At 35.2% G+C, this 27,529-nt stretch overlaps 12 non-coding genes across 12 annotated transcripts; all 12 read left to right on the top strand.

The window, feature by feature from the left end:
• The first annotated feature begins 656 nt into the window (after window positions 1-656).
• Window positions 657-738, top strand: TRNAS-CGA (transfer RNA serine (anticodon CGA)). Its single transcript has one exon. It is a non-coding gene; the product is annotated as a tRNA-Ser (tRNA).
• Window positions 739-2,337: 1,599 nt separating this feature from the next.
• Window positions 2,338-2,419, top strand: TRNAS-CGA (transfer RNA serine (anticodon CGA)). Its single transcript has one exon. It is a non-coding gene; the product is annotated as a tRNA-Ser (tRNA).
• Window positions 2,420-3,192: 773 nt separating this feature from the next.
• Window positions 3,193-3,274, top strand: TRNAS-UGA (transfer RNA serine (anticodon UGA)). The gene has a single exon. It is a non-coding gene; the product is annotated as a tRNA-Ser (tRNA).
• Window positions 3,275-4,866: 1,592 nt separating this feature from the next.
• TRNAS-CGA (transfer RNA serine (anticodon CGA)) lies at window positions 4,867-4,948 on the top strand. The gene has a single exon. It is a non-coding gene; the product is annotated as a tRNA-Ser (tRNA).
• A 2,409-nt stretch (window positions 4,949-7,357) lies between these two features.
• TRNAS-UGA (transfer RNA serine (anticodon UGA)) lies at window positions 7,358-7,439 on the top strand. Its single transcript has one exon. It is a non-coding gene; the product is annotated as a tRNA-Ser (tRNA).
• Window positions 7,440-10,826: 3,387 nt separating this feature from the next.
• Window positions 10,827-10,908, top strand: TRNAS-UGA (transfer RNA serine (anticodon UGA)). Its single transcript has one exon. It is a non-coding gene; the product is annotated as a tRNA-Ser (tRNA).
• Window positions 10,909-13,322: 2,414 nt separating this feature from the next.
• Window positions 13,323-13,404, top strand: TRNAS-UGA (transfer RNA serine (anticodon UGA)). Its single transcript has one exon. It is a non-coding gene; the product is annotated as a tRNA-Ser (tRNA).
• Window positions 13,405-16,886: 3,482 nt separating this feature from the next.
• TRNAS-UGA (transfer RNA serine (anticodon UGA)) lies at window positions 16,887-16,968 on the top strand. Its single transcript has one exon. It is a non-coding gene; the product is annotated as a tRNA-Ser (tRNA).
• A 1,596-nt stretch (window positions 16,969-18,564) lies between these two features.
• TRNAS-UGA (transfer RNA serine (anticodon UGA)) lies at window positions 18,565-18,646 on the top strand. The gene has a single exon. It is a non-coding gene; the product is annotated as a tRNA-Ser (tRNA).
• A 3,483-nt stretch (window positions 18,647-22,129) lies between these two features.
• TRNAS-UGA (transfer RNA serine (anticodon UGA)) lies at window positions 22,130-22,211 on the top strand. The gene has a single exon. It is a non-coding gene; the product is annotated as a tRNA-Ser (tRNA).
• A 1,596-nt stretch (window positions 22,212-23,807) lies between these two features.
• On the top strand, window positions 23,808-23,889 carry TRNAS-UGA (transfer RNA serine (anticodon UGA)). Its single transcript has one exon. It is a non-coding gene; the product is annotated as a tRNA-Ser (tRNA).
• A 3,483-nt stretch (window positions 23,890-27,372) lies between these two features.
• On the top strand, window positions 27,373-27,454 carry TRNAS-UGA (transfer RNA serine (anticodon UGA)). Its single transcript has one exon. It is a non-coding gene; the product is annotated as a tRNA-Ser (tRNA).
• The last annotated feature ends 75 nt before the right edge of the window (window positions 27,455-27,529 follow it).

The following is a 27,529-nucleotide window of genomic DNA, read 5'->3' as shown; positions in this document are numbered from 1 at the left end:
AAAATCTGTCTCAAGAATGAAATTAACAAGTATGAAAACTTAAAGAAATATTACTAGATGTTTCCCATGATATTGATGACATCATTTGCAGATAATAGAAATCTATGTATTGATAGCTGGAAATCCTCTACACCAAATTTCTTTCAGCAATAAAATGTCAATTAAAGTATTTAAACTGGTTCCAAAAAGACAACTGAGAACCATCAGCAATGCCATATATTTTGATGGCTGCATTTTTAAGACGATGGACTTGAAATCTTCATGTTGGATGAAATCATGTTCAGTTTATTGTATTAGTTTTGAAAAGATTGGATTTTGCTTATGAAAGATTAGTGAAAAGAAAATATAGTAAAAGTTGGGAATAATAAAAAAAAATGCAGATTAATTCCCTGGCAGTGCGCGGTGTCCAACCACAATTTTAAGCATGAGAAACATGTGGTCAACAAAATCACTGCGTTTCTTAATATACAATCCATTTATCTACTTCTACTCTTTGATCTCAGACCACTTCTTTCTCTTCAGTAAGTCAGTCTAGTTTTCATGCTCATGGCTTTGTAGTTCAGTAGAGATTCAGGTGAACTTAGACCAAAATCTTCTCACAGGCTCTCCCTCTGTGCTCACATGGCAAAAACATCTGAAAGATGATTCAACAGTTGGCTGTGATGGCCGAGTGGTTAAGGCGTTGGACTCGAAATCCAATGGGGTATCCCCGCACAGGTTCAAATCCTGTTCACAGTGCAGTGTTTTACTTGGTCAAAACTTTGGACCTTCTCGAAAAGAGTAAAATAATATATACAGTATATTATTAAAACGGGCCAAGTGATATGAAAATGGACAACTCAAAATGTTTTACTCAAAATCTGCCTCAAGAATGAAATTAAGCAGTATGAAAACTTCAAGAAATATTACTCCATGATTCCCATGATATTGATGACATCATTTGCAGATAATAGAAATCTATGTATTGGTTGCTGGAAATCCTCTACACCAAATTTCTTTCAGCAATAAAAAGTCAATGAAAGTATTTAAACTGGTTCCAAAAAGACAACTGAGAACCATCAGCAATGCCATATATTTTGATGGCTGCATTTTTAAGACGATGGACTTGAAATCTTCATGTTGAATGAAATCGTGTTCACAGTTTATTGTTTTACCTTTGAAAAGATTGGATTTTCCACATGAAAGATTAGTGAAAAGAAAATATAGCTGAAGCTGGGAATAATAAAACAATGCAGATTAATTCCCTGACAGTGTGTGGAAACCAAAGACAATTTTAACCATGAGAAACATGTGGTCAACAAAATCTCTGCGTTTCTCAATATACAATCCATTCATCTCCTTCTACTCTTTGATCTCAGACCACTCCTTTCTCTTCAGTAAGTCAGTCAAGTTCTCTTGCTCATGGCTGTATCCTACAATAGATATTCATGCGAACTTAGGCCAAAATCTTCTCACAGGCTGTTCTCTTTTGTTCACATAGCAAACACATCTGATAAAGTGAGCCTATAATTGGCTGTGATGGCCGCAAATCCCCACACAGGTTCAAAACCTGTTCACAGTGCAGTGTTTTACTTGGTCAAAACTTTGGACCTTCTCGAAAAGAGTAAAATAATATATACAGTATATTATTAAAATGGGCCAAGACATATGAAAATGGGACAACTAAATATGTTTGAGTCGAAATCTGTCTCAAGAATGAAATTAACAAGTATGAAAACTTAAAGAAATATTACTAGATGTTTCCCATGATATTGATGGCATCATTAATTGCAGATAATAGAAATCTATGTATTGATAGCTGGAAATTCTCTACACCAAATTTCTTTCAGCAATAAAATGTCAATTAAAGTATTTAAACTGGTTCCAAAAAGACAACTGAGAACCATCAGCAATGCCATATATTTTGATGGCTGCATTTTTAAGACAATGGACTTGAAATCTTCATGTTGGATGAAATCATGTTCAGTTTATTGTATTAGTTTTGAAAAGATTGGATTTTGCTTATGAAAGATTAGTGAAAAGAAAATATAGTAAAAGTTGGGAATAATAAAAAAAATGCAGATTAATTCCCTGGCAGTGCGCGGTGTCCAACCACAATTTTAAGCATGAGAAACATGTGGTCAACAAAATCACTGCGTTTCTTAATATACAATCCATATATCTCCTTCTACTCTTTGATCTCAGACCACTTCTTTCTTTTCAGTAAGTCAGTCTAGTTTTCATGCTCATGGCTTTGTAGTTCAGTAGAGATTCAGGTGAACTTAGACCAAAATCTTCTCACAGGCTCTCCCTCTGTGCTCACATGGCAAAAACATCTGATAGATTATTCAACAGTTGGCTGTGATGGCCGAGTGGTTAAGGCGTTGGACTCGAAATCCAATGGGGTATCCCCGCACAGATTCAAACCCTGTTCACAGCGCAGTGTTTTACTTGGTTAAAACTTTGGACCTTCTCGAAAAGAGTGAAATAATATATACAGTAAATTATTAAAACGGGCCAAGTGATATGAAAATGGGACAACTCCAAATGTTTGACTCAAAATCTGCCTCAAGAATGAAATGAAGCAGAATGAAAACTTCAAGAAATATTACTCGATGTTTCCCATGATATTGATGACATCATTTGCAGATAATAGAAATCTATGTATTGGGTGCTGGAAATCCTCTACACCAAATTTCTTTCAGCAATAAAAAGTAAATGAAAGTATTTAAACTGGTTCCAAAAAGACAACTGAGAACCATCAGCAATGCCATATATTTTGATGGCTGCATTTTTAAGACGACGGACTTGAAATCTTCATGTTGGATGAAATCATGTTCAATTTATTGTATTAGTTTTGAAAAGATTGGATTTTGCTTATCAAAGATTAGTGAAAAGAAAATATAGTAAAAGTTGGGAATAATAAAAAAAATGCAGATTAATTCCCTGGCAGTGCGCGGTGTCCAACCACAATTTTAACCATGAGAAACATGTGGTCAACAAAATCACTGCGTTTCTTAATATACAATCCATTTATCTCCTTCTACTCTTTGATCTCAGACCACTTCTTTCTCTTCAGTAAGTCAGTCTAGTTTTCATGCTCATGGCTTTGTAGTTCAGTAGAGATTCAGGTGAACTTAGACCAAAATCTTCTCACAGGCTCTCCCTCTGTGCTCACATGGCAAAAAAATCTGATATATTTTTCAACAGTTGGCTGTGATGGCCAAGTGGTTAAGGTGTTGGACTTGAAATCCAATAGGGTATCCCCGCACAGGTTCAAATCTTGTTCACAGCAGTGTTTTACTTGGTCAAAACTTTGGACCTTCTCGAAAAGAGTAAAATAATATATAGAGTATATTATTAGAACGGGCCAAGTGATGTGAAAATGGGACAATTTAACATGTTTGACTCGAAATCTGCCTCAAGAATGACATTTAGCAGTATGAAAACTTAAAGAAATATTACTAGATGTTTCCCATGATATTGATGACATCATTTGCAGATAATAGAAATCTATGTATTGATAGCTGGAAATCCTCTACACCAAATATCTTTCAGCAATAAAATGTCAATTAAAGTATTTAAACTGGTTCCAAAAAGACAACTGAGAACCATCAGCAATGCCATATATTTTGATGGCTGCATTTTTAAGACGATGGACTTGAAATCTTCATGTTGGATGAAATCATGTTCAGTTTATTGTATTAGTTTTGAAAAGATTGGATTTTGCACATGAAAGATTAGTGAAAAGAAAATATAGTAAAAGCTGGGAATCATAAAACAATACAGATTAATTCCCTGACAGTGTGCGGAAACCAAAGACAATTTTAACCATGAGAAACACGTGGTCAACAAAATCTCTGCGTTTCTCAATATACAATCCACTCATCTCCTTCTACTCTTTAATCTCAGACCACTCCTTTCTATTCAGTAAGTCAGTCAAGTTCTCTTGCTCATGGCTGTATCCTACAATAGATATTCATGCGAATTTAGGCCAAAATCTTTTCACAGGCTGTTCTCTGTGTTCACATGGCAAACACATCTGATAAGGTGAGCCTATAATTGGCTGTGATGGCCGCAAATCCCCACACAGGTTCAAATCCTGTTCAAAGTGCAGTGTTTTATTTGGTCAAAACTTTGGACCTTCTCGAAAAGAGTAAAATAATATATACAGTATATTATTAAAATTGGCCAAGACATATGAAAATGGGACAATTAAATATATTTGAGTCGAAATCTGTCTCAAGAATGAAATTAACAAGTATGAAAAGTTAAAGAAATATTACTAGATGTTTCCCATGATATTGATGACATCATTTGCAGATAATAGAAATCTATGTATTGATAGCTGGAAATCCTCTACACCAAATTTCTTTCAGCAATAAAATGTCAATGAAAGTATTTAAACTGGTTCCAAAAAGACAACTGAGAACCATCAGCAATGCCATATATTTTGATGGCTGCATTTTTAAGACAATGGACTTGAAATCTTGATGTTGGATGAAATCATGTTCAGTTTATTGTATCAGTTTTGAAAAGATTGGATTTTGCTTATGAAGGATTAGTGAAAAGAAAATATAGTAAAAGTTGGGAATAATAAAAAAAATGCAGATTAATTCCCTGGCAGTGCGCGGTGTCCAACCACAATTTTAAGCATGAGAAACATGTGGTCAACAAAATCACTGCGTTTCTTAATATACAATCCATTTATATCCTTCTACTCTTTGATCTCAGACCACTTCTTTCTCTTCAGTAAGTCAGTCTAGTTTTCATGCTCATGGCTTTGTAGTTCAGTAGAGATTCAGGTGAACTTAGACCAAAATCTTCTCACAGGCTCTCCCTCTGTGCTCACATGGCAAAAACATCTGATAGATTATTCAACAGTTGGCTGTGATGGCCGAGTGGTTAAGGTGTTGGACTCGAAATCCAATGGGGTATCCACGCACAGGTTCAAATCCTGTTCACAGCGCAGTATTTTACTTGGTCAAAACTTTGAAGAGTAAAATAATATATACAGTATATTATTAAAACGGGCCAAGTGATATGAAAATGGGACAACTAAACATGTTTGACTCGAAATCTGCCTCAAGAATGAGATTTAGCAGTATGAAAACTCCAAGAAGTATTACTCGATGTTTCCCATGATATTGATGACATCATTTGCAGATAATAGAAATCTATGTATTGGTTGCTGGAAATCCTCTACACCAAATTTCTTTCAGCAATAAAAAGTCAATGAAAGTATTTAAACTGGTTCCAAAAAGACAACTGAGAACCATCAGCAATGCCATATATTTTGATGGCTGCATTTTTAAGACGATGGACTTGAAATCCTCATGTTGGATGAAATCGTGTTCACAGTTTATTGTTTTACCTTTGAAAAGATTGGATTTTGCACATGAAAGATTAGTGAAAAGAAAATATAGTAAAAGCTGGGAATAATAAAACAATACAGATTAATTCCCTGACAGTGTGCGGAAACCAAAGACAATTTTAACCATGAGAAACACGTGGTCAACAAAATCTCTGCGTTTCTCAATATACAATCCATTCATCTCCTTCTACTCGTTAATCTCAGACCACTCCTTTCTATTCAGTAAGTCAGTCAAGTTCTCTTGCTCATGGCTGTATCCTACAATAGATATTCATGCGAATTTAGGCCAAAATCTTTTCACAGGCTGTTCTCTGTGTTCACATGGCAAACACATCTGATAAGGTGAGCCTATAATTGGCTTTGATGGCCGCAAATCCCCACACAGGTTCAAATCCTGTTCACAGTGCACTATTTTACTTGGTCAAATCTTTGGACCTTCTCGAAAAGAGTAAAATAATATATACAGTATATTATTAAAATGGGCCAAGACATATGAAAATGGGACAACTAAATATATTTGAGTCGAAATCTGTCTCAAGAATGAAATTAACAAGTATGAAAGCTTAAAGAAATATTACTAGATGTTTCCCATGATATTGATGACATCATTTGCAGATAATAGAAATATATGTATTGATAGCTGGAAATCCTCTACACCAAATTTCTTTCAGCAATAAAATGTCAATTAAAGTATTTAAACTGGTTCCAAAAAGACAACTGAGAACCATCAGCAATGCCATATATTTTGATGGCTGCATTTTTAAGACGATGGACTTGAAATCTTCATGTTGGATGAAATCATGTTTAGTTTATTGTATTAGTTTTGAAAAGATTGGATTTTGCTTATGAAAGATTAGTGAAAAGAAAATATAGTAAAAGTTGGGAATAATAAAAAAAAATGCAGATTAATTCCCTGGCAGTGCGCGGTGTCCAACCACAATTTTAAGCATGAGAAACATGTGGTCAACAAAATCACTGCGTTTCTTAATATACAATCCATTTATCTCCTTCTACTCTTTGATCTCAGACCACTTCTTTCTCTTCATTAAGTCAGTCTAGTTTTCATGCTCATGGCTGTATCCTACAATAGATATTCATGCGAATTTAGGCCAAAATCTTTTCACAGGCTGTTCTCTGTGTTCACATAGCAAACACATCTGATAAGGTGAGCCTATAATTGGCTGTGATGGCCGCAAATCCCCACACAGGTTCAAATCCTGTTCACAGCGCAGTGTTTTACTTGGTCAAACCTTTGGACCTTCTCGAAAAGAGTGAAATAATATATACAGTATATTATTAAAACGGGCAAAGTGTTATGAAAATGGGACAACTCCAACATGTTTGACTCAAAATCTGCCTCAAGAAAGAAATTAAGCAGTATGAAAACTTCAAGAAATATTACTTGATGTTTCCCATGATATTGGTGACATCATTTGCAGATAATAGAAATCTATGTATCGGTTGCTGGAAATCCTCTACACCAAATTTCTTTCAGCAATAAAAAGTCAATGAAAGTATTTAAACTGGTTCCAAAAAGACAAGTGAGAACCATCAGCAATGCCATATATTTTGATGGCTGCATTTTTAAGACGATGGACTTGAAATCTTCATGTTGGATGAAATCGTGTTCACAGTTTATTGTTTTACCTTTGAAAAGATTGGATTTTGCACATGAAAGATTAGTGAAAAGAAAATATAGTAAAAGCTGGGAATATTAAAAAAATGCAGATTAATTCCCTGGCAGTGCGCGGTGTCCAACCACAATTTTAAGCAGGAGAAACATGTGGTCAACAAAATCACTGCGATTCTTAATATACATTCCACTTATCTCCTTCTATTCTTTGATCTCAGGCCACTTCTTTCTCTTCAGTAAGTCAGTCTAGTTTTCATGCTCATGGCTTTGTAGTTCAGTAGAGATTCAGGTGAACTTAGACCAAAATCTTCTCACAGGCTCTCCCTCTGTGCTCACATGGCAAAAACATCTGATAAATTATTCAACAGTTGGCTGTGATGGCCGAGTGGTTAAGGTGTTGGACTTGAAATCCAGTGGGGTATCCCCGCACAAGTTCAAATCCTGTTCACAGCGCAGTGTTTTACTTGGTCAAAACTTTGGACCTTCTCGAAAAGAGTAAAATAATATATACAGTATATTATTAAAACGGGCCAAGTGATATGAAAATGGGACAAGTCCAACATGTTTGACTCAAAAGCTGCCTCAAGAATGAAATTAAGCAGTATGAAAACTTCAAGAAATATTACTCGATTTTTCCCATGATATTGATGACATCATTTGCAGATAATAGAAATCTATGTACTGGTTGCTGGAAATTCTCTACACCAAATTTCTTTCAGCAATAAAAATTCAATGAAAGTATTTAAACTAATTCCAAAAAGACAACTGAGAACAATGCCATATATTTTGATGGCTGCATTTTTAAGACGATGGACTTGAAATCTTCATGTTGGATGAAATCGTGTTCACAGTTTATTGTTTTAACTTTGAAAAGATTGGATTTTGCACATGAAAGATTAGTGAAAAGAAAATATAGTAAAAGCTGGGAATAATAAAACAATGCAGATTAATTCCCTGACAGTGTGCGGAAACCAAAGACAATTTTAACCATGAGAAACACGTGGTCAACAAAATCTCTGCGTTTCTCAATATACAATCCATTCATCTCCTTCTACTCTTTAATCTCAGACCACTCCTTTCTCTTCAGTAAGTCAGTCAAGTTCTCTTGCTCATGGCTCTATCCTACAATAGATATTCATGCGAATTTAGGCCAAAATCTTTTCACAGGCTGTTCTCTGTGTTCACATGGTAAACACATCTGATAAAGTGAGCCTATAATTGGCTGTGATGGCCGCAAATCCCCACACAGGTTCAAATCCTGTTCACAGTGCAGTGTTTTACTTGGTCAAAACTTTGGACCTTCTCGAAAAGAGTAAAATAATATATACAGTATATTATTAAAATGGGACAAGACATATGAAAATGGGACAACTAAATATATTTGAGTCGAAATCTGTCTCAAGAATGAAATTAACAAGTATGAAAACTTCAAGAAATATTACTAGATGTTTCCCATGATATTAATGACATCATTTGCAGATAATAGAAATCTATGTATTGATAGCTGGAAATCCTCTACACCAAATTTCTTTCAGCAATAAAATGTCAATTAAAGTATTTAAACTGGTTCCAAAAAGACAACTGAGAAACATCAGCAATGCCATATATTTTGATGGCTGCATTTTTAAGACGATGGCTTGAAATCTTCATGTTGGATGAAATCGTGTTCACAGTTTATTGTTTTACCTTTGAAAAGATTGGATTTTGCACATGAAAAATTAGTGAAAAGAAAATATAGTAAAAGCTGGGAATAATAAAACAATGCAGATTAATTCCCTGAGAGTGTGCGGAAACCAAAGACAATTTTAACCATGAGAAACACGTGGTCAACAAAATCTCTGCGTTTCTCAATATACAATCCATTCATCTCCTTCTACTCTATAATCTCAGACCAGATTAATTCTCTGGCAGTGCGTGGTGTCCAACCACAATTTTAAGCATGAGAAACATGTGGTCAACAAAATCACTGCGTTTCTTAATATACAATCCATTTATCTCCTTCTACTCTTTGATCTCAGACCACTTCTTTCTCTTCAGTAAGTCAGTCTAGTTTTCATGCTCATGGCTGTGTAGTTCAGTAGAGATTCAAGTGAACTTAGACCAAAATCTTCTCACAGGCTCTCCCTCTGTGCTCACATGGGAAAAACATGTGATAGATTATTCACCATTTGGCTGAGATGGACGAGTGGTTAAGGCGTTGGACTCTAATTCTCATGGGGTATCCCTGCACAGGTTCAAATCCTGTTCACAGCGCGGTGTTTCACTTGGTCAAAACTTTGGACCTTCTCTAAAAGAGTAAAATAATATATACAGTATATTATTAAAACGGGCAAAGTGATATGAAAATGGGACAACTCCAACATGTTTGACTCAAAATCTTCCTCAAGAATGAAATTAAGCAGTATGAAAACTTCAAGAAATATTACTCGATGTTTCCCATGATATTGATGACATCATTTGCAGATAATAGAAATCTATGTATTGGTTGCTGGAAATCCTCTACACCAAATTTCTTTCAGCAATAAAAAGTCAATGAAAGTATTTAAACTGGTTCCAAAAAGACAACTGAGAACCATCAGCAATGCCATATATTTTGATGGCTGCATTTTTAAGACGATGGACTTGAAATCTTCATGTTGGATGAAATCGTGTTCACAGTTTATTGTTTTACCTTTGAAAAGATTGGATTTTGCACATGAAAGATTAGTGAAAAGAAAATATAGTAGAAGCTGGGAATAATAAAACAATGCAGATTAATTCCCTGACAGTGTGCGGAAACCAAAGACAATTTTAATCATGAGAAACATGTGGTCCACTAAATCTCTGCGTTTCTCAATATTCAATCCATTCATCTCCTTCTACTCTTTGATCTCAGACCACTCCTTTCTCTTCAGTAAGTCAGTCAAGTTCTCTTGCTCATGGCTGTATCCTAAATAGATATTCATGCGAACTTAGGCCAAAATCTTCTCACAGGCTGTTCTCTGTGTTCACATTGCAAACACATCTGATAAAGTGAGCCTATAATTGGCTGTGATGGCCGCAAAACCCCACACAGGTTCAAATCCTGCTCACAGTGCAATGTTTTACTTGGTCAAAACTTTGGACCTTCTCGAAAAGAGTAAAATAATATATACAGTATATTATTAAAATGGGCCAAGACATATGAAAATGGGACAACTAAATATGTTTGAGTCGAAATCTGTCTCAAGAATGAAATTCACAAGTATGGAAACTTCAAGAAATATTACTCGATGTTTCCCATGATATTGATGACATCATTTGCAGATAATAGAAATCTATGTATTGATTGTTGGAAATCCTCTATACCAAATTTCTTTCAGCAATAAAATGTCAATTAAAGTATTTAAACTGGTTCCAAAAAGACAACTGAGAACCATCAGCAATGCCATATATTTTGATGGCTGCATTTTTAAGACGATGGACTTGAAATCTTCATGTTGGATGAAATCATGTTCAGTTTATTGTATTAGTTTTGAAAAGATTGGATTTTGCTTATGAAAGATTAGTGAAAAGAAAATATAGTAAAAGTTGGGAATAATTAAAAAAATGCAGATTAATTGCCTGGCAGTGCGCGGTGTCCAACCACAATTTTAAGCATGAGGTCAACAAAATCACTGTATTTCTTAATATACAATCCATTTATCTCCTTCTACTCTTTGATCTCAGACCACTTCTTTCTCTTCAGTAAGTCAGTCTAGTTTTCATGCTCATGGCTGTGTAGTTCAGTAGAGATTCAGGTGAACTTAGACCAAAATCTTCTCACAGGCTCTCCCTCTGTGCTCACATGGCAAAAACATCTGATAAGTTATTCAACAGTTGGCTGTGATGGCCGAGTGGTTAAGGCATTGGACTTGAAATCCAATGGGGTATCCCCGCACAGGTTCAAATCCTGTTCACAGCTCATTGTTTTACTTGGTCAAAACTTTGCACCTTCTCGAAAAGAGTAAAATAATATATTCAGTATATTATTAAAATGGGCCAAGTGATATGAAAATGGGACAACTCCAACATTTTTGACTCAAAATCTGTCTCAAGAATGAAATTAAGCAGTATGAAAACTTAAAGAAATATTACTCGATGTTTCCCATGATATTGATGACATCATATGCAGATAATAGAAATCTATGTATGATAGCTGGAAATCCTCTACACCAAATTTCTTTCAGCAATAAAAAGTCAATGAAAGTATTTAAACTGGTTCCAAAAAGACAACTGAGAACCATCAGCAATGCCATATATGTTGATGGCTGCATTTTTAAGACGATGGACTTGAAATCTTCATGTTGGATGAAATAGTGTTCACAGTTTATTGTTTTACCTTTGAAAAGATTGGATTTTGCTTATGAAAGATTAGTGAAAAGAAAATATAGTAGAAGCTGGGAATAATAAAACAATGCAGATTAATTCCCTGACAGTGTGCGGAAACCAAAGACAATTTTAACCATGAGAAACATGTGGTCAACAAAATCTCTGCGTTTCTCAATATACAATCCATTCATCTCCTTCTACTCTTTGATCTCAGACCACTCCTTTCTCTTCAGTAAGTCAGTCAAGTTCTCTTGCTCATAGCTGTATCCTACAATAGATATTCATGCGAACTTAGGCCAAAATCTTCTCACAGGCTGTTCTCTGTGTTCACATAGCAAACACATCTGATAAAGTGAGCCTATAATTGGCTGTGATGGCCGCAAATCCCCACACAGGTTCAATTCCTGCTCACAGTGCAATGTTTTACTTGGTCAAAACTTTGGACCTTCTCGAAAAGAGTAAAATAATATATACAGTATATTATTAAAACGGGCCAAGTGATATGAAAATGAGACAACTCCAACATGTTTGACTCAAAATCTGCCTCAAGAATGAAATTAAGCAGTATGAAAACTTCAAGAAATATTACTCGATGTTTCCCATGATATTGATGACATCATTTGCAGATAATAGAAATCTATGTATTGGTTGCTGGACATCCTCTACACCAAATTTCTTTCAGCAATAAAAAGTCAATGAAAGTTTTTAAACTGGTTCCAAAAAGACAACTGAGAACCATCAACAATGCCATATATTTTGATGGCTGCATTTTTAAGACGATGGACTTGAAATCTTCATGTTGTATGAAATCGTGTTCACAGTTTGTTGTTTTACCTTTGAAAAGATTGGATTTTGCACATGAAAGATTAGTGAAAAGAAAATATAGTAAAAGCTGGGAATAATAAAACAATGCAGATTAATTCCCTGTCAGTGTGCGGAAACCAAAGACAATTTTAACCATGAGAAACACGTGGTCAACAAATTCTCTGCGTTTCTCAATATACAATCCATTCATCTCCTTCTACTCTTTAAACTCAGACCACTCCTTTCTCTTCAGTAAGTCAGTCAAGTGCTCTTGCTCATGGCTGTATCCTACAATAGATATTCTTGCGAATTTAGGACAAAATCTTTTCACAGGATGTTCTCTGTGTTCACATGGCAAACACATCTGATAAAGTGAGCCTATAATTGGATGTGATGGCCGCAAATCCTGACACAGATTCAAATCCTGTTCACAGTGCAGTGTTTTACTTGGTCAAAACTTTGGACCTTCTCGAAAAGAGTAAAATAATATATACAGTATATTATTAAAATGGGCCAAGACATATGAAAATGGGACAACTAAATATGTTTGAGTCGAAATCTGTCTCAAGATTGAAATTAACAAGTATGAAAACTTAAAAAAATATCACTAGATGTTTCCCATGATATTGATGACATCATTTGCAGATAATAGAAATCTATGTATTGATAGCTGGAAACACCAAATTTCTTTCAGCAATAAAATGTCAATTAAAGTATTTAAACTGGTTCCAAAAAGACAACTGAGAACCATCAGCAATGCCACATATTTTGATGGCTGCATTTTTAAGACGATGGACTTGAAATCTTCATGTTGGATGAAATCATGTTCAGTTTATTGTATTAGTTTTGAAAAGATTGGATTTTGCTTATGAAAGATTAGTGAAAAGAAAATATAGTAAAAGTTGGGAATAATAAAAAAATGCAGATTAATTCCCTGGCAGTGCGCGGTGTCCAACCACAATTTTAAGCATGAGAAACATGTGGTCAACAAAATCACTGCGTTTCTTAATATACAATCCATTTATCTCCTTCTACTCTTTGATCTCAGACCACTTCTTTCTCTTCAGTAAGTCAGTCTAGTTTTCATGCTCATGGCTGTGTAGTTCAGTAGAGATTCAGGTGAACTTAGACCAAAATCTTCTCACAGGCTTTCCCTCTGTGCTCACATGGCAAAAACATCTGATAGATTATATTCAACAGTTGGCTGTGATGGCCGACTGGTTAAGGCGTTGGACTTGAAATCCAATGGGGTATCCCCGCACAGGTTCAAATCCTGTTCACAGCGCAGTGTTTTACTTGGTCAAAACTTTGGACCTTCTCGAAAAGAGTAAAATAATATATACAGTATATTATTAAAACGGGCCAAGTGATATGAAAATGGGACAACTCCAACATGTTTGCCTCAAGAATGAAATTAAGCAGTATGAAAACTTCAAGAAGTATTACTCGATGTTCCCCATGATATTGATGACATCATTTGCAGATAATAGAAATCTATGTATTGGTTGCTGGAAATCCTCTACACCAAATTTCTTTCAGCAATAAAAAGTCAATGAAAGTATTTAAACTGGTTCCAAAAAGACAACTGAGAACCATCAGCAATGCCATATATTTTGATGGCTGCATTTTTAAGACGATGGACTTGAAATCTTCATGTTGGATGAAATCGTGTTCACAGTTTATTGTTTTACCTTTGAAAGATTGGATTTTGCACATGAAAGATTAGTGAAAAGAAAATGTAGTAAAAGCTGGGAATAATAAAACAATGCAGATTAATTCCCTGACAGTGTGCGGAAACCAAAGACAATTTTAACCATTAGAAACACGTGGTCAACAAAATCTCTGCGTTTCTCAATATACAATCCATTCATCTCCTTCTACTCTTTAACACTAGAACTACTGAGGTAGTCATTTTGACTACTTCGCACTATGTATTTCTCCTCTGTGACTACATTTTTTGGAATTCCGGCTTGAGACTCGGTGACTTTTCCTCAAATAGGATGTTAAAAAAGATTTTGTGGCAATAAATAATTTAGGTGCAAAAATTGCCCATTTATTTCAACATTCACCTATAACTACTAAAAGGTAGTCTTTTTGACTACCTGCTATATTTTGCTGTCCTTTTGTCACTAAAAGTTGCTGTAAAGTTTTGTGCATAATTTTTTCACTGTATCTTATTTACCCTGATGTTCATATAGATTTAGTTCAATTCAGATGTCAACTTTTCACATTTTCATCGTGTTACCTGGTTATATTATGACTGGGGAATACCGTTATGCAAAGCGATAATGTCTAGGGACCGTTTTGTAGAAATTATGCATTACCTCAGATTTGATGAGAAGTCCAATCGATCGCAGAGACTGCAAACCGGCAAATTTGCTCTCTTTTCTATTGTGTGGGACAGGTTTATTGCCAATTGCATTGCTTGTTACAAACCTGGCCCATACATTACGGTTGATGAACAACTTTTCCTAGCAAAACCAGGTGTCCTTTCACACAGTATACACCTTCCAAGCCAGATAAATATGGCCATAAATTTTGGCTAGCTGTAGATAAGGATAGTAAATATGTTGTAAATGGCTTCCCTTATCTGGGTAAAGATGATTCACGCCGTGCTGATGACCGTTTAGCTGACCACGTAGTCATGAAACTATTGCAGCCGTTTTTGAAAAAAGGTCGAAATGTAACCACCGATAATTATTTTACATCAGTAAAACTTGCCAAACAGCTAAAAAGCCAGGGAACGACTATCGTGGGAACGCTAAATAAGATAAGACGAGAAGTGCCTAAAGAAATAAAAACAATGAAAGAAAAGTTGTACAGCACTAAAGTCTATAAAAATGAGGATAATTTTACACTTACCGTGTATCAAGGTAAGCCAACCAAAAATGTGATAATTCTGAGTTCCGTCCATCCCGATGTTCTTGTTGCTTCTGAATCTCCAAAAAATCTCCAGAAACTGTAAAGTTTTATAATGAAACAAAATATGGAGTAGATGTAGTAGATCAGATGGCACGCAAATACAGCACAAGAACAGGTACTAGGAGACGGCCTGTTCACGCATTTGAAAATACCTTAGACTTAGCGGGTATAAATGCTTGGATATTATACAAGAAGATGACCACCTGACAAATGTCACGCAAGGCATTTTTGCAAAAGCTTGTCACAGAGTTGAGTGGTCCGTATGTTGTATCTAGGGGAAAGGGTGGCATGTCTCAAGTTGCTACATCTTCAGATGTGATGTCTCAAAAAAAATTTTGCCAGATAAAAGCAAAATGCAAAAATAAATCGATCTGTTGGAAATTGTATGACTTGCCATAAGTCTTTGTGTGGGCAATGTACCGCTGTAATTGAAAGACGATGCCTGAAATGCGAATCAACAAATGTTTAGAAAGTTACCGGTTGTACTTCATAATAACGGTTGGTCGTTTTTATTGAGATTCTGCGCCATATTTTCATTTTTCTTCTCCTTCACTTACATTTTCTCTGCTTGTTGTTCTTGAGTTGTTGTTTATATGTGTGCACTTTAATAATAAATTATTTTAAAACGTCTATTATTGTTTTGCTTACTTTACTTTTGTTATTTCCTGTAGAAAAATATGAAAAAAAAAAATAAAAAAAACATTCCAAAGCATTACTGTTGGATCTCACAATAATAATACATTAAAAAAATATAATTAATAAATAACCACAAATGAAACTCTAATAACGAAAACAAGTCAGTAGTCAAAATGACTACATTCAGTAGTTCTAGTAGGTGTCACGAGTACAGTAGTTCTAGTGTTAATCTCAGACCACTCCTTTCTCTTCAGTAAGTCAGTCAAGTTCTCTTGCTCATGGCTGTATCCTACAATAGATATTCATGGGAATTTAGGCCAAAATCTTTTCACAGGCTGTTCTCTGTGTTCACATGGCAAACACATCTGATAAAGTGAGCCTATAATTGGCTGTGATGGCCGCAAATCCCCACACAGGTTCAAATCCTGTTCACAGTGCAGTGTTTTACTTGGTCAAAACTTTGGACTTTCTCGAAAAGAGTAAAATAATATATACAGTATATTATTAAAATGGGACAAGACATATGAAAATGGGATTACTAAATATATTTGAGTCGAAATCTGTCTCAAGAATGAAATTAACAAGTATGAAAACTTAAAGAAATATTACTAGATGTTTCCCATGATATTGATGACATCATTTGCAGATAATAGAAATCTATGTATTGATAGCTGGAAATCCTCTACACCAAATTTCTTTCAGCAATAAAATGTCAATTAAAGTATTTAAACTGGTTCCAAAAAGACAACTGAGAACCATCAGCAATGCCATATATTTTGATGGCTGCATTTTTAAGACGATGGACTTGAAATCTTCTTGTTGGATGAAATCATGTTCAGTTTATTGTATTAGTTTTGAAAAGATTGGATTTTGCTTATGAAAGATTAGTGAAAAGAAAATATAGTAAAAGTTCGGAATAATAAAAAAATGCAGATTAATTCCCTGGCAGTGCGCGGTGTCCAACCACAATTTTAAGCATGAGAAACATGTGGTCAACAAAATCACTGCGTTTCTTAATATACAATCCATTTATCTCCTTCTACTCTTTGATCTCAGACCACTTCTTTCTCTTCAGTAAGTCAGTCTAGTTTTCATGCTCATGGCTGTGTAGTTCAGTAGAGTTTCAGGTGAACTTAGACCAAAATCTTCTCACAGGCTTTCCCTCTGTGCTCACATGGCAAAAACATCTGATAGATTATTCAACAGTTGGCTGTGATGGCCGAGTGGTTAAGGCGTTGGACTTGAAATCCAATGGGGTATCCCCGCACAGGTTCAAATCCTGTTCACAGCGCAGTGTTTTACTTGGTCAAAACTTTGGACCTTCTCGAAAAGAGTAAAATAATATATACAGTATATTATTAAAACGGGCCAAGTGATATGAAAATGGGACAACTCCAACATGTTTGACTCAAAATCTGCCTCAAGAATGAAATTAAGCAGTATGAAAACTTCAAGAAATGTTACTCCATTTTTCGCATGATATTGATGACATCATTTGCCCATAATAGAAATCTATGTATTGGTTGCTGGAAATCCTCTACACCAAATTTCTTTCAGCAATAAAAAGTCAATGAAAGTATTTAAACTGGTTCCAAAAACACAACTGAGAACCATCAGCAATGCCATATATTTTGATGGCTGCATTTTTAAGACGATGGACTTGAAATCTTCATGTTGAATGAAATCGTGTTCACAGTTTATTGTTTTACCTTTGAAAAGATTGGATTTTGCACATGAAAGATTAGTGAAAAGAAAATATAGCAGAAACTGGGAATAATAAAACAATGCAGATTAATTCCCTGACAGTGTGCGGAAACCAAAGACAATTTTAACCATGAGAAAAATGTGGTCAACAAAATCTCTGCGTTTCTCAATATACAATCCATTCATCTCGTTCTACTCTTTGATCTCAGACCACTCCTTTCTCTTCAGTAAGTCAGTCAAGTTCTCTTGCTCATGGCTGTATCCTACAATAGATATTCATGCGAACTTAGGCCAAAATCTTCTCACAGGCTGTTCTCTGTGTTCACATGGCAAACACATCTGATAAAGTGAGCCTATAATTGGCTGTGATGGCCGCAAATCTCCACACAGGTTCAAAACCTGTTCACAGTGCAGTGTTTTACTTGGTCAAAACTTTGGACCTTCTCGAAAAGAGTAAAATAATATATACAGTATATTATTAAAATGGGCCAAGACATATGAAAATGGGACAACTAAATATGTTTGAGTCGAAATCTGTCTCAAGATTGAAATTAACAAGTATGAAAACTGAAAAAAATATTACTAGATGTTTCCCATGATATTGATGACATCATTTGCAGATAATAGAAATCTATGTATTGATAGCTGGAAATCCTCTACACCAAATTTCTTTCAGCAATAAAATGTCAATTAAAGTATTTAAACTGGTTCCAAAAAGACAACTGAGAACCATCAGCAATGCCACATATTTTGATGGCTGCATTTTTAAGACGATGGACTTGAAATCTTCATGTTGGATGAAATCATGTTCAGTTTATTGTATTAGTTTTGAAAAGATTGGATTTTGCTTATGAAAGATTAGTGAAAAGAAAATATAGTAAAAGTTGGGAATAATAAAAAAATGCAGATTAATTCCCTGGCAGTGCGCGGTGTCCAACCACAATTTTAAGCATGAGAAACATGTGGTCAACAAAATCACTGCGTTTCTTAATATACAATCCATTTATCTCCTTCTACTCTTTGATCTCAGACCACTTCTTTCTCTTCAGTAAGTCAGTCTAGTTTTCATGCTCATGGCTGTGTAGTTCAGTAGAGATTCAGGTGAACTTAGACCAAAATCTTCTCACAGGCTTTCCCTCTGTGCTCACATGGCAAAAACATCTGATAGATTATTCAACAGTTGGCTGTGATGGCCGACTGGTTAAGGCGTTGGACTTGAAATCCAATGGGGTATCCCCGCACAGGTTCAAATCCTGTTCACAGCGCAGTGTTTTACTTGGTCAAAACTTTGGACCTTCTCGAAAAGAGTAAAATAATATATACAGTATATTATTAAAACGGGCCAAGTGATATGAAAATGGGACAACTCCAACATGTTTGCCTCAAGAATGAAATTAAGCAGTATGAAAACTTCAAGAAATATTACTCGATGTTCCCCATGATATTGATGACATCATTTGCAGATAATAGAAATCTATGTATTGGTTGCTGGAAATCTTCTACACCAAATTTCTTTCAGCAATAAAAAGTCAATGAAAGCATTTAAACTGGTTCCAAAAAGACAACTGAGAACCATCAGCAATGCCATATATTTTGATGGCTGCATTTTTAAGACGATGGACTTGAAATCTTCATGTTGGATGAAATCGTGTTCACAGTTTATTGTTTTACCTTTGAAAGATTGGATTTTGCACATGAAAGATTAGTGAAAAGAAAATGTAGTAAAAGCTGGGAATAATAAAACAATGCAGATTAATTCCCTGACAGTGTGCGGAAACCAAAGACAATTTTAACCATTAGAAACACGTGGTCAACAAAATCTCTGCGTTTCTCAATATACAATCCATTCATCTCCTTCTACTCTTTAACACTAGAACTACTGAGGTAGTCATTTTGACTACTTCGCACTATGTATTTCTCCTCTGTGACTACATTTTTTGGAATTCCGGCTTGAGACTTGGTGACTTTTCCTCAAATAGGATGTTAAAAAAGATTTTGTGGCAATAAATAATTTAGGTGCAAAAATTGCCCATTTATTTCAACATTCACCTATAACTACTAAAAGGTAGTCTTTTTGACTACCTGCTATATTTTGCTGTCCTTTTGTCACTAAAAGTTGCTGTAAAGTTTTGTGCATAATTTTTTCACTGTATCTTATTTACCCTGATGTTCATATAGATTTAGTTCAATTCAGATGTCAACTTTTCACATTTTCATCGTGTTACCTGGTTAGATTATGACTGGGGAATACCGTTATGCAAAGCGATAATGTCTAGGGACCGTTTTGTAGAAATTATGCATTACCTCAGATTTGATGAGAAGTCCAATCGATCGCAGAGACTGCAAACCGGCAAATTTGCTCTCTTTTCTATTGTGTGGGACAGGTTTATTGCCAATTGCATTGCTTGTTACAAACCTGGCCCATACATTACGGTTGATGAACAACTTTTCCTAGCAAAACCAGGTGTCCTTTCACACAGTATACACCTTCCAAGCCAGATAAATATGGCCATAAATTTTGGCTAGCTGTAGATAAGGATAGTAAATATGTTGTAAATGGCTTCCCTTATCTGGGTAAAGATGATTCACGCCGTGCTGATGACCGTTTAGCTGACCACGTAGTCATGAAACTATTGCAGCCGTTTTTGAAAAAAGGTCGAAATGTAACCACCGATAATTATTTTACATCAGTAAAACTTGCCAAACAGCTAAAAAGCCAGGGAACGACTATCGTGGGAACGCTAAATAAGATAAGACGAGAAGTGCCTAAAGAAATAAAAACAATGAAAGAAAAGTTGTACAGCACTAAAGTCTATAAAAATGAGGATAATTTTACACTTACCGTGTATCAAGGTAAGCCAACCAAAAATGTGATAATTCTGAGTTCCGTCCATCCCGATGTTCTTGTTGCTTCTGAATCTCCAAAAAATCTCCAGAAACTGTAAAGTTTTATAATGAAACAAAATATGGAGTAGATGTAGTAGATCAGATGGCACGCAAATACAGCACAAGAACAGGTACTAGGAGACGGCCTGTTCACGCATTTGAAAATACCTTAGACTTAGCGGGTATAAATGCTTGGATATTATACAAGAAGATGACCACCTGACAAATGTCACGCAAGGCATTTTTGCAAAAGCTTGTCACAGAGTTGAGTGGTCCGTATGTTGTATCTAGGGGAAAGGGTGGCATGTCTCAAGTTGCTACATCTTCAGATGTGATGTCTCAAAAAAAATTTTGCCAGATAAAAGCAAAATGCAAAAATAAATCGATCTGTTGGAAATTGTATGACTTGCCATAAGTCTTTGTGTGGGCAATGTACCGCTGTAATTGAAAGACGATGCCTGAAATGCGAATCAACAAATGTTTAGAAAGTTACCGGTTGTACTTCATAATAACGGTTGGTCGTTTTTATTGAGATTCTGCGCCATATTTTCATTTTTCTTCTCCTTCACTTACATTTTCTATGCTTGTTGTTCTTGAGTTGTTGTTTATATGTGTGCACTTTAATAATAAATTATTTTAAAACGTCTATTATTGTTTTGCTTACTTTACTTTTGTTATTTCCTGTAGAAAAATATGAAAAAAAATAAATAAAAAAAACATTCCAAAGCATTACTGTTGGATCTCACAATAATAATACATTAAAAAAATATAATTAATAAATAACCACAAATGAAACTCTAATAACGAAAACAAGTCAGTAGTCAAAATGACTACATTCAGTAGTTCTAGTAGGTGTCACGAGTACAGTAGTTCTAGTGTTAATCTCAGACCACTCCTTTCTCTTCAGTAAGTCAGTCAAGTTCTCTTGCTCATGGCTGTATCCTACAATAGATATTCATGGGAATTTAGGCCAAAATCTTTTCACAGGCTGTTCTCTGTGTTCACATGGCAAACACATCTGATAAAGTGAGCCTATAATTGGCTGTGATGGCCGCAAATCCCCACACAGGTTCAAATCCTGTTCACAGTGCAGTGTTTTACTTGGTCAAAACTTTGGACTTTCTCGAAAAGAGTAAAATAATATATACAGTATATTATTAAAATGGGACAAGACATATGAAAATGGGACTACTAAATATATTTGAGTCGAAATCTGTCTCAAGAATGAAATTAACAAGTATGAAAACTTAAAGAAATATTACTAGATGTTTCCCATGATATTGATGACATCATTTGCAGATAATAGAAATCTATGTATTGATAGCTGGAAATCCTCTACACCAAATTTCTTTCAGCAATAAAATGTCAATTAAAGTATTTAAACTGGTTCCAAAAAGACAACTGAGAACCATCAGCAATGCCATATATTTTGATGGCTGCATTTTTAAGACGATGGACTTGAAATCTTCTTGTTGGATGAAATCATGTTCAGTTTATTGTATTAGTTTTGAAAAGATTGGATTTTGCTTATGAAAGATTAGTGAAAAGAAAATATAGTAAAAGTTCGGAATAATAAAAAAATGCAGATTAATTCCCTGGCAGTGCGCGGTGTCCAACCACAATTTTAAGCATGAGAAACATGTGGTCAACAAAATCACTGCGTTTCTTAATATACAATCCATTTATCTCCTTCTACTCTTTGATCTCAGACCACTTCTTTCTCTTCAGTAAGTCAGTCTAGTTTTCATGCTCATGGCTGTGTAGTTCAGTAGAGTTTCAGGTGAACTTAGACCAAAATCTTCTCACAGGCTTTCCCTCTGTGCTCACATGGCAAAAACATCTGATAGATTATTCAACGGTTGGCTGTGATGGCCGAGTGGTTAAGGCGTTGGACTTGAAATCCAATGGGGTATGCCCGCACAGGTTCAAATCCTGTTCACAGCGCAGTTTTTTACTTGGTCAAAACTTTGGACCTTCTCGAAAAGAGTAAAATAATATATACAGTATATTATTAAAACGGGCCAAGTGATATGAAAATGGGACAACTCCAACATGTTTGACTCAAAATCTGCCTCAAGAATGAAATTAAGCAGTATGAAAACTTCAAGAAATGTTACTCCATTTTTCGCATGATATTGATGACATCATTTGCCCATAATAGAAATCTATGTATTGGTTGCTGGAAATCCTCTACACCAAATTTCTTTCAGCAATAAAAAGTCAATGAAAGTATTTAAACTGGTTCCAAAAACACAACTGAGAACCATCAGCAATGCCATATATTTTGATGGCTGCATTTTTAAGACGATGGACTTGAAATCTTCATGTTGAATGAAATCGTGTTCACAGTTTATTGTTTTACCTTTGAAAAGATTGGATTTTGCACATGAAAGATTAGTGAAAAGAAAATATAGCAGAAACTGGGAATAATAAAACAATGCAGATTAATTCCATGACAGTGTGCGGAAACCAAAGACAATTTTAACCATGAGAAACATGTGGTCAACAAAATCTCTGCGTTTCTCAATATACAATCCATTCATCTCGTTCTACTCTTTGATCTCAGACCACTCCTTTCTCTTCAGTAAGTCAGTCAAGTTCTCTTGCTCATGGCTGTATCCTACAATAGATATTCATGCGAACTTAGGCCAAAATCTTCTCACAGGCTGTTCTCTGTGTTCACATGGCAAACACATCTGATAAAGTGAGCCTATAATTGGCTGTGATGGCCGCAAATCTCCACACAGGTTCAAAACCTGTTCACAGTGCAGTGTTTTACTTGGTCAAAACTTTGGACCTTCTCGAAAAGAGTAAAATAATATATACAGTATATTATTAAAATGGGCCAAGACATATGAAAATGGGACAACTAAATATGTTTGAGTCGAAATCTGTCTCAAGATTGAAATTAACAAGTATGAAAACTGAAAAAAATATTACTAGATGTTTCCCATGATATTGATGACATCATTTGCAGATAATAGAAATCTATGTATTGATAGCTGGAAATCCTCTACACCAAATTTCTTTCAGCAATAAAATGTCAATTAAAGTATTTAAACTGGTTCCAAAAAGACAACTGAGAACCATCAGCAATGCCACATATTTTGATGGCTGCATTTTTAAGACGATGGACTTGAAATCTTCATGTTGGATGAAATCATGTTCAGTTTATTGTATTAGTTTTGAAAAGATTGGATTTTGCTGATGAAAGATTAGTGAAAAGAAAATATAGTAAAAGTTGGGAATAATAAAAAAATGCAGATTAATTCCCTGGCAGTGCGCGGTGTCCAACCACAATTTTAAGCATGAGAAACATGTGGTCAACAAAATCACTGCGTTTCTTAATATACAATCCATTTATCTCCTTCTACTCTTTGATCTCAGACCACTTCTTTCTCTTCAGTAAGTCAGTCTAGTTTTCATGCTCATGGCTGTGTAGTTCAGTAGAGATTCAGGTGAACTTAGACCAAAATCTTCTCACAGGCTTTCCCTCTGTGCTCACATGGCAAAAACATCTGATAGATTATTCAACAGTTGGCTGTGATGGACGACTGGTTAAGGCGTTAGACTTGAAATCCAATGGGGTATCCCCGCACAGGTTCAAATCCTGTTCACAGCGCAGTGATTTACTTGGTCAAAACTTTGGACCTTCTCGAAAAGAGTAAAATAATATATACAGTATATTATTAAAACGGGCCAAGTGATATGAAAATGGGACAACTCCAACATGTTTGCCTCAAGAATGAAATTAAGCAGTATGAAAACTTCAAGAAATATTACTCGGTGTTCCCCATGATATTGATGACATCATTTGCAGATAATAGAAATCTATGTATTGGTTGCTGGAAATCTTCTACACCAAATTTCTTTCAGCAATAAAAAGTCAATGAAAGCATTTAAACTGGTTCCAAAAAGACAACTGAGAACCATCAGCAATGCCATATATTTTGATGGCTGCATTTTTAAGACGATGGACTTGAAATCTTCATGTTGGATGAAATCGTGTTCACAGTTTATTGTTTTACCTTTGAAAGATTGGATTTTGCACATGAAAGATTAGTGAAAAGAAAATGTAGTAAAAGCTGGGAATAATAAAACAATGCAGATTAATTCCCTGACAGTGTGCGGAAACCAAAGACAATTTTAACCATTAGAAACACGTGGTCAACAAAATCTCTGCGTTTCTCAATATACAATCCATTCATCTCCTTCTACTCTTTAACACTAGAACTACTGAGGTAGTCATTTTGACTACTTCGCACTATGTATTTCTCCTCAGTGACTACATTTTTTGGAATTCCGGCTTGAGACTCGGTGACTTTTCCTCAAATAGGATGTTAAAAAAGATTTTGTGGCAATAAATAATTTAGGTGCAAAAATTGCCCATTTATTTCAACATTCACCTATAACTACTAAAAGGTAGTCTTTTTGACTACCTGCTATATTTTGCTGTCCTTTTGTCACTAAAAGTTGCTGTAAAGTTTTGTGCATAATTTTTTCACTGTATCTTATTTACCCTGATGTTCATATAGATTTAGTTCAATTCAGATGTCAACTTTTCACATTTTCATCGTGTTACCTGGTTAGATTATGACTGGGGAATACCGTTATGCAAAGCGATAATGTCTAGGGACCGTTTTGTAGAAATTATGCATTACCTCAGATTTGATGAGAAGTCCAATCGATCGCAGAGACTGCAAACCGGCAAATTTGCTCTCTTTTCTATTGTGTGGGACAGGTTTATTGCCAATTGCATTGCTTGTTACAAACCTGGCCCATACATTACGGTTGATGAACAACTTTTCCTAGCAAAACCAGGTGTCCTTTCACACAGTATACACCTTCCAAGCCAGATAAATATGGCCATAAATTTTGGCTAGCTGTAGATAAGGATAGTAAATATGTTGTAAATGGCTTCCCTTATCTGGGTAAAGATGATTCACGCCGTGCTGATGACCGTTTAGCTGACCACGTAGTCATGAAACTATTGCAGCCGTTTTTGAAAATAGGTCGAAATGTAACCACCGATAATTATTTTACATCAGTAAAACTTGCCAAACAGCTAAAAAGCCAGGGAACGACTATCGTGGGAACGCTAAATAAGATAAGACGAGAAGTGCCTAAAGAAATAAAAACAATGAAAGAAAAGTTGTACAGCACTAAAGTCTATAAAAATGAGGATAATTTTACACTTACCGTGTATCAAGGTAAGCCAACCAAAAATGTGATAATTCTGAGTTCCGTCCATCCCGATGTTCTTGTTGCTTCTGAATCTCCAAAAAATCTCCAGAAACTGTAAAGTTTTATAATGAAACAAAATATGGAGTAGATGTAGTAGATCAGATGGCACGCAAATACAGCACAAGAACAGGTACTAGGAGACGGCCTGTTCACGCATTTGAAAATACCTTAGACTTAGCGGGTATAAATGCTTGGATATTATACAAGAAGATGACCACCTGACAAATGTCACGCAAGGCATTTTTGCAAAAGCTTGTCACAGAGTTGAGTGGTCCGTATGTTGTATCTAGGGGAAAGGGTGGCATGTCTCAAGTTGCTACATCTTCAGATGTGATGTCTCAAAAAAAATTTTGCCAGATAAAAGCAAAATGCAAAAATAAATCGATCTGTTGGAAATTGTATGACTTGCCATAAGTCTTTGTGTGGGCAATGTACCGCTGTAATTGAAAGACGATGCCTGAAATGCGAATCAACAAATGTTTAGAAAGTTACCGGTTGTACTTCATAATAACGGTTGGTCGTTTTTATTGAGATTCTGCGCCATATTTTCATTTTTCTTCTCCTTCACTTACATTTTCTCTGCTTGTTGTTCTTGAGTTGTTGTTTATATGTGTGCACTTTAATAATAAATTATTTTAAAACGTCTATTATTGTTTTGCTTACTTTACTTTTGTTATTTCCTGTAGAAAAATATGAAAAAAAAAAAATAAAAAAAACATTCCAAAGCATTACTGTTGGATCTCACAATAATAATACATTAAAAAAATATAATTAATAAATAACCACAAATGAAACTCTAATAACGAAAACAAGTCAGTAGTCAAAATGACTACATTCAGTAGTTCTAGTAGGTGTCACGAGTACAGTAGTTCTAGTGTTAATCTCAGACCACTCCTTTCTCTTCAGTAAGTCAGTCAAGTTCTCTTGCTCATGGCTGTATCCTACAATAGATATTCATGGGAATTTAGGCCAAAATCTTTTCACAGGCTGTTCTCTGTGTTCACATGGCAAACACATCTGATAAAGTGAGCCTATAATTGGCTGTGATGGCCGCAAATCCCCACACAGGTTCAAATCCTGTTCACAGTGCAGTGTTTTACTTGGTCAAAACTTTGGACTTTCTCGAAAAGAGTAAAATAATATATACAGTATATTATTAAAATGGAACAAGACATATGAAAATGGGACTACTAAATATATTTGAGTCGAAATCTGTCTCAAGAATGAAATTAACAAGTATGAAAACTTAAAGAAATATTACTAGATGTTTCCCATGATATTGATGACATCATTTGCAGATAATAGAAATCTATGTATTGATAGCTGGAAATCCTCTACACCAAATTTCTTTCAGCAATAAAATGTCAATTAAAGTATTTAAACTGGTTCCAAAAAGACAACTGAGAACCATCAGCAATGCCATATATTTTGATGGCTGCATTTTTAAGACGATGGACTTGAAATCTTCTTGTTGGATGAAATCATGTTCAGTTTATTGTATTAGTTTTGAAAAGATTGGATTTTGCTTATGAAAGATTAGTGAAAAGAAAATATAGTAAAAGTTCGGAATAATAAAAAAATGCAGATTAATTCCCTGGCAGTGCGCGGTGTCCAACCACAATTTTAAGCATGAGAAACATGTGGTCAACAAAATCACTGCGTTTCTTAATATACAATCCATTTATCTCCTTCTACTCTTTGATCTCAGACCACTTCTTTCTCTTCAGTAAGTCAGTCTAGTTTTCATGCTGATGGCTGTGTAGTTCAGTAGAGTTTCAGGTGAACTTAGACCAAAATCTTCTCACAGGCTTTCCCTCTGTGCTCACATGGCAAAAACATCTGATAGATTATTCAACAGTTGGCTGTGATGGCCGAGTGGTTAAGGCGTTGGACTTGAAATCCAATGGGGTATCCCCGCACAGGTTCAAATCCTGTTCACAGCGCAGTGTTTTACTTGGTCAAAACTTTGGACCTTCTCGAAAAGAGTAAAATAATATATACAGTATATTATTAAAACG

The sequence above is a fragment of the Dendrobates tinctorius genome, unplaced genomic scaffold (assembly GCF_039654945.1).
Source record: "Dendrobates tinctorius isolate UK_male_01 unplaced genomic scaffold, ASM3965494v1 ptg000151l, whole genome shotgun sequence".
Lineage (NCBI taxonomy): Eukaryota > Metazoa > Chordata > Amphibia > Anura > Dendrobatidae > Dendrobates > Dendrobates tinctorius.
The sequence above is the reverse complement of the archived record's forward strand: the minus strand, read 5'-3'. Positions and strand labels throughout refer to the sequence as shown.